This window comes from Eumetopias jubatus, unplaced genomic scaffold (assembly GCF_037043125.1).
Source record: "Eumetopias jubatus isolate StellerSeaLion01/CBP00866 unplaced genomic scaffold, mEumJub1_p1.0 scaffold_1, whole genome shotgun sequence".
Classification (NCBI taxonomy): Eukaryota; Metazoa; Chordata; class Mammalia; order Carnivora; family Otariidae; genus Eumetopias; species Eumetopias jubatus.
The window spans coordinates 162,895,984-162,906,619 of record NW_028274807.1 but is presented as its reverse complement, the minus strand read 5'-3'; the positions used below and the strand labels follow the sequence as shown (position 1 = coordinate 162,906,619).

The window sequence follows — 10,636 nt, the reverse complement described above, 5'->3', positions numbered from 1 at the left end:
TTATTCAGCCTTTAAAAGGGAGGCGATTCTGTCACATGCTACCACATGGATGAACCCTGAGGACATGGTGCTCAATGAGATAAGCCGGTCACAGTCACAAAAGGACACATACTGTAGGATTCCACTTTTGTGAGGTACCACACATAGTCAAACTGCCAGAGACAGACGGCAGCATGGTGGCCGCCAGGGGCTGGAGTGAGGAGGGAATGGGGAGTTAGTGTTTAATGGGGATGGAATTTCAGTCTGGGAAGATGAAAATGTTCTGGAGATGGGTCATGGGGAAGATTCCACAAATGGCGTGAATATACTATTGCCACTGAACGGCACGCTTAGAAATGGTTAAAATGGTAAATTTTATGTTATGTATGTTTTCACACAGTTAAAAACAACCAAGCAAGCAAACCGAAGGAATGTGGACTGGCCTCTTACTGGACTGAAGTGGTTGACCCGAGATGGACCTCGCCGAGCCTGGGTCTCCTCCCGCAGTGAGTGGATGTAAGCAGTGCCGGTTACCTGCTGAGGGTGTGGTGGGCTCAGATGACAGGCAGGCCATCTCATGGGTGTGAAGAGGTCAACGTTCTCATGACTTCCTGGGAGGCCACCGTGGGAATGGGCGGGCCACGAATTTCTCATGCGTCACCCCTGGCAGGGAGTGAGCGTCCCCCCAGGTCAGGGGAAGCCTGCTCTCACAGTGGGCCCCACGATGCCAGGCAGGGGCTTCAGCCGATGGGCCAGGGAGCTGAAGGAGGACTGGGCGAGGGCAAGGGGGCGAGCCGAAGCCATTCTACTCTGTCCTCAGGGCTTTCAAAGGAGGTCTGTTAGAGGTCTTTCCCCACCCCTCAACAACGTCTGGCAGACCTTGTCGCCTTTCTGATCACTTCCAGGGGTCATTAGAGGTCTCATTTTAGGTATTTTAGGAAGTCCAGCTGGTCAAAATTAAATCAACATTTGGGTTTTATATCCAAATGGAGACCCGCATCACTGTCCAGCTGGGGCCTGATGGTGAGTCCTGCAGGCCAGTCCTGGCTCCTTGAAAGTGGGGGGGTGCACAGGGGGGCAGAAAGGGACCTCGGCCAGTGCTGCCGTCACCTGGCATCTGGCTTTCTCTGGGCAGTTGCCCCCACAGAGGTGCTCGCTCTCAGGGGTGTTTCGTGTGTTCTTAGGAACCCCCCCACCCCACCCTGGCATGGTCACTCGTAAGGCCCCTTGGCAACTGCCTTCATTGGACACCCCACACAATCCACTTCTACTAAATTCCCCTCATCCCAATTCTCTTTGGATGGGCTGCTGAGGACAAGCCCGGCTTGGCCATATTCCCAGCCCCCTCTTAACCCACTTGCCTCCAAACTGCCTCTCTCTATGCTGCCTGTGCTGGTAGCCTTTGGATCCCTTTAGATTAGCCCAGGCAGGGGCTGAGCCTCAGTCCTGCGCCCCTCATGCTCCAGGGGTAACTGGTCACGTTCTCCCAGAGGTCTCTACCCAGGTACTCCCTGGTCCTCTGGAGGTTCTGAAATCAGGCCTGTTGCCTGGCTTAGCATGAGATGGGGGATGCTCCAACCTGCAGCCTCCAACCTTACTCTTCCAAGCTCTCTCCTTGATCTGAGACTGTAGGTGGAGGATGGGGGAATTCTACTTTGTAGAAGGTTCCCTTACACCTCTCCTTAGACTGTGGGTGTGCTTGTCCTCTGTTATTCTCAGCTTTGCGGCTCTAGCCGAGATAAAGCAAAGCCCCACCTAGCCAGCTGTTTCCCTGACAATCTCAAAAGGCTTCCTCCGTGACCCAATGACTCAAGAGAGGTGCGTTCTACTTCATGAAGGAGGAAACTAAGGCCCAGAGAGGCCAAGCAACATGCCCAAGATCACACAGCCAGGAAATGGTGGGGCTGGGATTTGAGTTCTCTCTCTTCTGGGCCATGCTGCCTTAAAGTGGCTGACAAGGCAAGAGCCGGAATGTTGCAGTAGGACCCTACTGGGAGCTAGTGGTCTTACAAAGCAGACTTCTCAACCTGGTGCCAGGTTTGCTGTCACTTCCAGGCTCCCCCTATTCTGTGTGGAGGGAGGGGGGAATGGCAGGTAGGAGGGGCTGGGGAGCACTGCAGTGAGGGAGAGCTCCCCAGAAGGACAGGACCACTCCTTTACCCCAGTACCCCTGGCCTCTAATTCCTCCTTCCCTACCCATACCCTCTTAGCAGCCAGGCTTCCGCTCCAGACTCCACTCATGACCCGCAATGAGACTTGAGCCTTGAGCCAACTCTCAGCCTCATCTTCTTCATCTACATCAGGAGGATGGTTAGAGTCCAGCCTCTCAGGCCCGGCTGCTGTGAGGACAGGGCTGTGTCATGTACTTTAGGGTGTAGACTCCAGGACACAATTCCTGGGATTAAATTCTGCCTCTGTAGTTCCCTGGCTGTGTGGCTTGAGGAAGTTACCTAACCTCTCTGTGCCTCAGCTTGTGCATCTGTAAAATGGGGGTAACCACAGAACTGATCTGGTAGGACTGTTGAGAGGATGCAGTTAATTACTATGGGTAAGACTCCCACAGGGGTGCTGGCTTCTGGTGCCTGACAGATGTGAGCTGTACTGTCATGTTACAGGGGAGGGGATGGGTGAGGCGGCTTGTGCAGCATGCAGGCCCTTCTGCCCAGTGCTCCTACCCCTGGGACCAGACTGTCAGCAGCCCTGGTGCTGAGGGGTCTGGCGTGCGTGGGATCTCAGGGCCTCCACTGGTTGCCCCTAGCCTCCCCAGGCCTAGCTCCCAGAACTCCCGACCAGCCAAAGTCCATCTGGCGAGAGTTCTGTCCAGCCAAACCTTTCTGGAGAAGGATTCAGGCATTGGTGGGGATCCAGAGCCTGGGGGCTGAGTGGGAGGAACTGTGGTCAGGGTGACTGGAAGGCTGGGTGGGCAGAGGCCAATGCAAAGGCAGCCCTCTTCCCTCTACTCCTAAAAGCTCCAGTTCCACTGCATCTCCACTACATTTCCAGGGGTAAAACTACAGGGCCTCTCTGACCTTCAGGTTCCTCATCTGTCAGAGTCATCAGAGGCCTGTTGTGGGGATTCAATGAGATAACCACATATCAGGTGCTCAATAAACAGTGGCTACAGTTGTTATATATCAGTGTCTCATTGGTGGGGGTGGCTGTCTAGGGCACAGAGATTAAGAGGATGCCAGAGTCCAGAAGAAAACTTGAGAATGATGGACATACCGCATACATACTTTGCAAATGAGGAATCGAAAACCCAAGGTTACACAGCAATTAGTCAAGGGAGCCAGGGGAACCACGCAGGGATCCAGGCTCCTCAGTTCACTGAACCAGCATTGTCACATGGGCAGCTTCTTGCATAGCCCCGGAAGGGAATATGTAGAGGGAAGAGGGGCCTCGTGACTGGGAGGTGGGTGGGAGGATGGGAAACTCTCTGGGGCATGCGTGCGTGCGCACACACACACACACACACAGACACCACACGTGCACGCACACTAGAAGTAGCGCACACTAGAAGTAGCCATGGTCAGAATCCCATACTAGTTATTCAGTTCTAAGGTTGGGAGATGTGATCTGGAGCCATCGTGTGCCGGACAGAGTAGGGGACACAGATGCCCCATCTATGACTGCCATAAGCTTCTGGGTGACTCAAACTGGAAGAGCCTTCAGTCATCATCGGCCTCAACCCTTCATTGTGAATGCTGCTCTTTTAAATTATGGAATATTTCAAACACAAAGAAAAGTGCAAAAAATAATATAACAAATGCCCGTGGATTCCTTGTTCAGCTCTATCAAATTCTAACGTGTTGCTGTTTCTCCTCTTCCTCCTGCTCCTTCGTCTTCAAGGGTCACAAGGAGATAGAGTAGGAGCCCCTGGGCTACCTCTCACTGATTGCGTTTCTCTCCCTCCCTCCCAAAGGAGATCGCCCCCTGAATCTGGAGTGTAACCTTTCCACATTGCTTTCACACATACATCTGCATCTCTCCTGGTGTTTGCTTGTTATCAAACTATGTAAATGAGGCTACACTGTGTGAGTCACTCTGCACCTTGTGTTTTTGACTCAGCCTTGAGTTAGCGAGGCTGCCCCGCACTGCTCCACAGAGCTCGAATCCATTCACTGGCAGCCTCTAAATAAACTGTGGTTCATGAGCCCTTGTCCCACTTGTGGACGGCTAGGCCATTTCCAGTTGCTTGCCCTCACAAATCAGCTGTCCTGCGTGCAAATGTGGATCCAGGGGCGCAATGGCTGGGCACAGTGTCTGAGCATCTTGGCTTCCCTAGATGATGCCCTCTGCTTTCCCAGATGGTGATGCTACTCCGCAGTCTGCATAGCTGCATGTGAGAGATTGCATGTCCTCACTAATGCTTGAGGGCACACCAAAGCTTCACTTCTTAAATGAGGAAACTGAAGTCCAGGGAGGGAAAAGATTTGAGATCCTAGAGTCAGTGACCAAGGGAGCCAGGACTTGAACCCAGTTCCCTCCATGTTCCAGTTATTTATTGCTATGTAACAAGCAACCCCAATACTTAGTAGCTTTTTAAAAAGCCAATTCTTTATTTTGCTCGGGAATCTGCAATTCTAGCTGAGCTTGGGAGCCGGGGGTCGGGGGGGGTGGGGGGGCGTGGAGAGCTGGTCTCTGCTCCACATGGTATCCCCTGGGGCCGCTCGACTGGAAGACCCATTTCCAAGATGACACACACATGGCTGTTGGGGGCAGCTCAGCTGGGGATGAGGGTGGGGTCTTGGTTCTTCTCCAAAGGGCCTCTTCACGGGCTGCTTGGATTTCCTCAGGGCCGCTAGGTTCCAAGAACCAGTGTCCCAGAAATTGGCACAGGGTCACTTCTGCCACACTCTATTGGTCAAGCGACTAAAGTGTCCAAATTCTAGGGGAAGGAGGGCCTATGTTACACCTTGCATCTTAATGGAAGGAGTGTCAAAGAATTTGGGAGTCGTGCTTTCAAACTGACACACTTGACTTCTGCAACATGCCTTCAATAATGTGGGTTCAAGATGCTCTAACTTTAGGGCGCCTGGGTGGCTCAGTTGGTTGGACGACGCCTTCAGCTCGGGTCATGATCCTGGAGTCCCGGGATCGATCCCCACATAGGGCTCTCTGCTCGGCGGGGAGTCTGCTTCTCCTTCTGACCATCCTCCCTCTCATGCTCTCTCTCTAAAAAAAAAAAAAAAAAAAAAAGATGCTCTAACTTTATTAAAAATCCAGATTATCAGAAAAACCATGAAGTTTGATAATGTTGGGCCCTCATTCCCAGATGGCCTCACTAGCTGGGGTGAAGAGAAATCACTCTGATAAATCCTGTGGTTTTCTGCAGTCCCAGCATTTTGAACTGACCCCTCTGGACCCTTGAGTTGACAAAGTATGGGTTATAATTCTAAGACATTAGAAGGGCATTGGGGATTAATCATTCCATGGGGATTAATGTGAACACAGTTTGGAATATATAGCTGAGAGACGAATGTGGGGTACCAACACAAAGCCCTTGAAAGATGTTCAGCTCTATGGGGAGAATCATCCTGGAAATTTTCCCAGAGAAAGTGACACCTGAGCTGAGTCTTGAAAGATGGGAAGGATTTATAAAAGTTCAGAATTCTAGAAGCTAAAAAGTGTGATCTCCAGTTGGGCCCCTGAACATTGAGATCTGGAACGGCATAACAGCAAGAGTTTTCCCTGGGTGTACAATCTGCAATCCCAAATCCAGTCTCGTCATTTTTGGGTGGGAATAAAGAGCAAAAATTGAGGCTCTAAGTAGGTGATGATTTGAAGGACACCCAAAGACACCAGACCCTCAAGATACTGTTCTCATTGGCCGGCCATACTGCTTCAAATTCCACCATCAGCCCCACACTGGAGATTGCCACAGTCTGTAGGAAACACACGTTACTTTTGAGAAAGGACACGTGTTTGCATAAATTACTCCCTTGAGGTGGCATGGATGAATGGACCCATCCGATTAGCTAGCATAGAGAAGGAGTTCCTGGGAAGGAGGCTGGATAAGTAAGTGTTGATAAAGAGAAAAGAAAGAGAGGGTGTGAAAATCATCCCTGGGTGGGGCCCCATAGTTGGAAGCCCTGAGCATCATGGGTCAGAGGAAGATCTATGGTCACCAGGGAAGGGTGAGACAGAGGTGGGAGTTAAGAGGGTCAGAGCCTTGAGGGCCACCATTCAGCAGGGCTTCCTGCATGTCACTCAGTCTCTCTTTCTGGACTGCAATTTCCCCCTCTGCCCAAGAAGAGACCTGAGGCAGACCTCTTCACACTTGTTCTCTGGGAGCCTAGGATCCCTTATGTCTAATTTTCCAAGATGCTCAGATCCTAAGTTCTCATGGATTCTAAGGATCGTATGATTATCTTATTAAATATTGTCTTTCCATGGTATTTTTGAAAATCCAACCAAAGATACTGCGGCTCACAGACTCTACTTCCAGGGCTCCAAGAGCTTAAGATCTGATGTTTTCTAGGGTGCAAACTTTTAAATTCAGTTATTCTAAGATTTTATGAATCCATCATCGCTTCACAACTAGACCCATGATTTGTAATGAAGCCAATGACTTATCTGTGTACTACCTGCACTATGAGTTTTCTTTAAATTTAAAACTTAAGTTAAATTAAAAATTTTTTTCTTTTAACCCTATTCTAAATAATAATGGTATCTGTGAAATCACGAATTTGAGGGATAAACTACTGTTTTCCTAAAAACAAGGAAATAAGCTTTGGTAATGTAGGTCCCAGCACCCCCTCAAACCATCTCAGGCACCAACAGCAGTTTGGATACCACATTTCAGAAGCCACTGCCCCCGTTGGGAGGTTGGGTGCCTTTTTCTGGAGCTCCCGGCAGGGAGACTGGGGTGGTCAGGAACCACCAGGAGATACTATGCACCACCACCACCTAGTGGCCAAAACACCAGACACCGGAGGAAGAAGCAGAGAGAGGGTGCGGCCCCTGGGCCTGGGAAAGTTGCAGATGAGATAAAGCGACAAATGACTTGAGAAACAAAGTAAGTTGACAGCTAATCAAGTTCTAAATGGGCGGTCCAGAAACAACTTAAGTGTCCCTCCATGGGGGCCTTTAAAAAACTTATAGTACATCATATAGAATAGTACACAGGCATTGCCAAGGATGCTATAAAGAAATATTATTGATATGGAAAAGATGCTCAGTTGAGAAAAGAGCACTAATCAAAGCAATTCATGCAACTTATGTAACGTTTGAGTACAAATCTATTTTGGGTGTCCATCTAGAGAGAATGTCTCTTACTTCCCATCTTCCCATGGCAGTAAATGAACTCCATCCACACAGCTGCTCAAGCCAGAAATGTAGATATCGCCCAACATTTCACCCCCCACCCCAATCCACCCACTTCTTTCTCTCTCTCCAAAGCGGCTACCTTGGGCAGAACAAGCATCATCTCTAGCCTGGGTGACCACACCGGCCTTCCAAGTTTCAAACTTGTCCTGCTGCCTTCCCCACTCCATAGCCAAGGGAACTGTCCCAGACACCAGCCTCCCTGATTAAAGTCCTCCAGGAGCTTCACATCTCATGCAGAATAAAAGCCACCCTTCTTGCCATGGCCCTCACGTGCCAACCTTCTCTCCTACCCTCTCTCACTCCATTCCTGCTCGCTGAGCTGCTTTCACTTCCTCAAACTTCTTTAGTCTTTGTATGAGCTGGTTCCCTACCCTGAAACACTCCTGGCTCTGCTCCATCCACTCCTGCCTCATTTCTACTCAAACCTCAGACTCGGGCACAGTGTCTCTCCCCCTGAGAAGCCTTTATGGGTAATGGGATTTCATCTTTATATTTTGATTTGCCTGGGGAACAAATATTATTATCATATAATCAGAAGAAAGCAATCAAATTATATTCATTTTATTTATTTATTTATTTATTTAATTTATTTATTTTTAAAGATTTTATTTCTTTATTTGACAGAGAGGGACACAGCGAGAGAGGGAACACAAGCAGGGGGAGTGGGAGAGGGAGAAGCAGGCTTCCCGCCGAGGAGGGAGCGATGTGGGCTCGATCCCAGGACCCTGGGATCATGACCTGAGCCAAAGGCAGATGCTTAACGACTGAGCCACCCAGGCACCTCAAGTTATATTCATTTTAAAGTAAAATCAAATATATAGACCACCGACACACAGGGAATTCCAAGGGGGAGGTCTGTGTGGGCTGGAAGGCCAGGGAAGTTTTCCAGGGGAGGTGAGGATTAGGGGAAGGGAAACAGTAAGCCTGGGAAAGACAACATTCCAGAAAGGGAAACATGTGAACAAAGCATGGACATGGGCACAGGCAGCTGGAGGAGGTGGCACCCAGTGATTTTGCCTGCCTGGCACATTTAATTCTAGTTGCAAATCCTTTCCTTTTCTCCTCCCAGGATCCATCCTTCACACAATCTCAAACCACGTCTTTCCAGTGGGATTGATTCTCAATATGGATGTGTGAATTAACCTAAGCCAATGAGAGCCTTTCCTGGTATTTTTGCCTCATCTGTGGAAAAGGAGTGCTGTATTTCCACTGTAGCTACCAAGCTGGGAGGATGTATGCCAGATCTTTGCCATTGTAAAGGAAGAACTTGCCTGAGAATAAAGCCCATGCAGGAGAAACCAGAGCCAAAGATGGAGAGAGTCACATTCCTGATGACAATGTTTGAGTAACTGGATTTTCCCTCCAGACTTTTTAGATCTGTGAACTTATAAACTTCCTCTCTTTTGAGGGGTGGGCTAGTTTGTCATCTGTTTCTGTCATTTGTAACCCAAACTTCCTAATTTCCACACTAGTCTGGCTGGGGCAGAGACCTGCTACGGAAAGCAGGTAAGGGTATCTGAGCAAAGGCAGTGGAAGCAACAACTATGGTGGCCATTCTTTGAACAGACGGCCTTTACTCCCAGTGGATTGAGGCGTCTAGTCTGGGAATTAGAGTTTGAATCTTTGAGCCAAGCCAGAAATCTGAAACGATAGGCCTTCTCTCCTGACTGCCCACAAACCACAATCTCTCTCATCTATCCAGAAATCCTTTGAAAGGAGACCCAGGGACAGAAATGGCCTGGGGCAGCTCCCGTTCTTGGCTTCCTGGGGCTCTGGAAGGAAACTTTCTAAGTCTTCCCAGACCGCACTGGGAAAGCCAAGTATCCACAAGACAACTAGGCAGGGGATGAAATGGTGAGGGTGGGGACCATTGGATGCATTTTCCACTGTTCCTTCCCTGTTTGTACACAGTCCAGCTGCTCCCAAGAGCCTTTGGTCCCTGGCAGGGGGCATGCTGTGGGAGTAAAGGAGAGAGACACAGGCTTTTCTGGTTTTTGCCCAAATCTGGTTCCTTGTAAGAGCTGCATGAAGACATGACACATGGTGACCCCTGAGGGCCCTGGAGTACCTGTGTCAAGTGTTGCCCCATGATGCCTAACATAATGCCTGGCACAGGGTTGCCTAAAAGTGTCTGGTTTCCATTCAGAAAACAGATCCCAAGTGCTTGCGGGGAATGAGCAGAGCAGGAATCCATGAGGGCTGAGATGGGTGACTGCAGGTGTCACTGACTTGTGTCTTTGGGGTACCTCACATTCCTGCCCTCCTGCAATCATCTCATCTGGCCCCCATGAGGGCCCAACTCCCTCAGAAACCTCTGGCCTGACACCAGTCACAAACCATTTCTCACCTTTTGAGAGCTGCAGCTGTAGATGTGAGCTAAAACCAATAGATGCAGAAAAATATTTGTTAAAATTCGATGCCTGTTCATGATAAAAACTCTCAGAAAAGAGTATCAAACAGAACTTCCTCAATCTGATAAAGGGAATCTGCCGAACATACAGACATACACAGAGACTGATAGACACACACACACACACACACACACACACACACACACACACACACATGCATGCGCACACACACAGAGCTAACATCATAATTAATGGTGAAATATTGAACACTTTTCTCCTAAGGATAGGACCAAGAAAAGGATGTCCACCACTCACATTTCTAACCAGCATTGTCGGATGGGACTCAGGCGTTTCTATAAGGCAAGAAAAATAACAGTAAAACAAATAAGGATTGGAAAGGAAACATAAACTGTCATTATTTCAGATGATAATACTGTATATGGAAAAATCCAAATAATCTGCAAACTATTAAAATGAATGAGTAGATTCAGCAAGACTGCTGAGCATAATCAACATACAACAATCAATTGAATTTCTATATACTAGCAACAACCAGAAAATGAAAAACTTTAAATATAATTTATAATAATACTAAAAATCATCAAATATTTATGAATAAACCTAATGAAAGAGGTACAAGATCTCTATGCTAAATACTACAAAACACTGCAGAGAAACTGAAGAAGGCCCAAGTGGAGAACCATACCATAGTCCCCGATTGGCCAATTTAATAGTAAGATGTCAGTTCTCCCAAAATAGATTTGCATATTCAATGTAGACCCAATGTAGATCAATATCCCAGCAGATATTTTTGAGGAAACTGGCACGTTGATTTTAAAATTTATATGGAGGGGCGCCTGGGTAGCTCAGTTAAGCGTGTGCCTTCGGCTCAGGTCATGATCCCAGGGTCCTGGGATCGAGCCCCGCATTGCGCTCTCTGCTCAGCGGGGAGCCTGCTTCTCCTTCTCGCTCTTCTC

General features: G+C 48.7%; 1 non-coding gene across 2 annotated transcripts in view; it reads right to left on the bottom strand.

The window, feature by feature from the left end:
* Positions 1-4,624: 4,624 nt before the first annotated feature.
* Positions 4,625-10,636, bottom strand: part of LOC114207602 (uncharacterized) — a 78,363-nt gene continuing 72,351 nt past the window's right edge. The window contains exons 4-6 of one of the 2 annotated variants that reach the window (XR_015769096.1): positions 9,975-10,012; positions 9,656-9,684; positions 4,625-5,154 (exon numbers count right to left, since the gene is read on the bottom strand). This is a non-coding gene — a transcript (uncharacterized LOC114207602). The remainder of the gene's footprint in view (positions 5,155-9,655; positions 9,685-9,974; positions 10,013-10,636) is intronic. The other variant, XR_015769095.1, reaches the window with a different exon arrangement.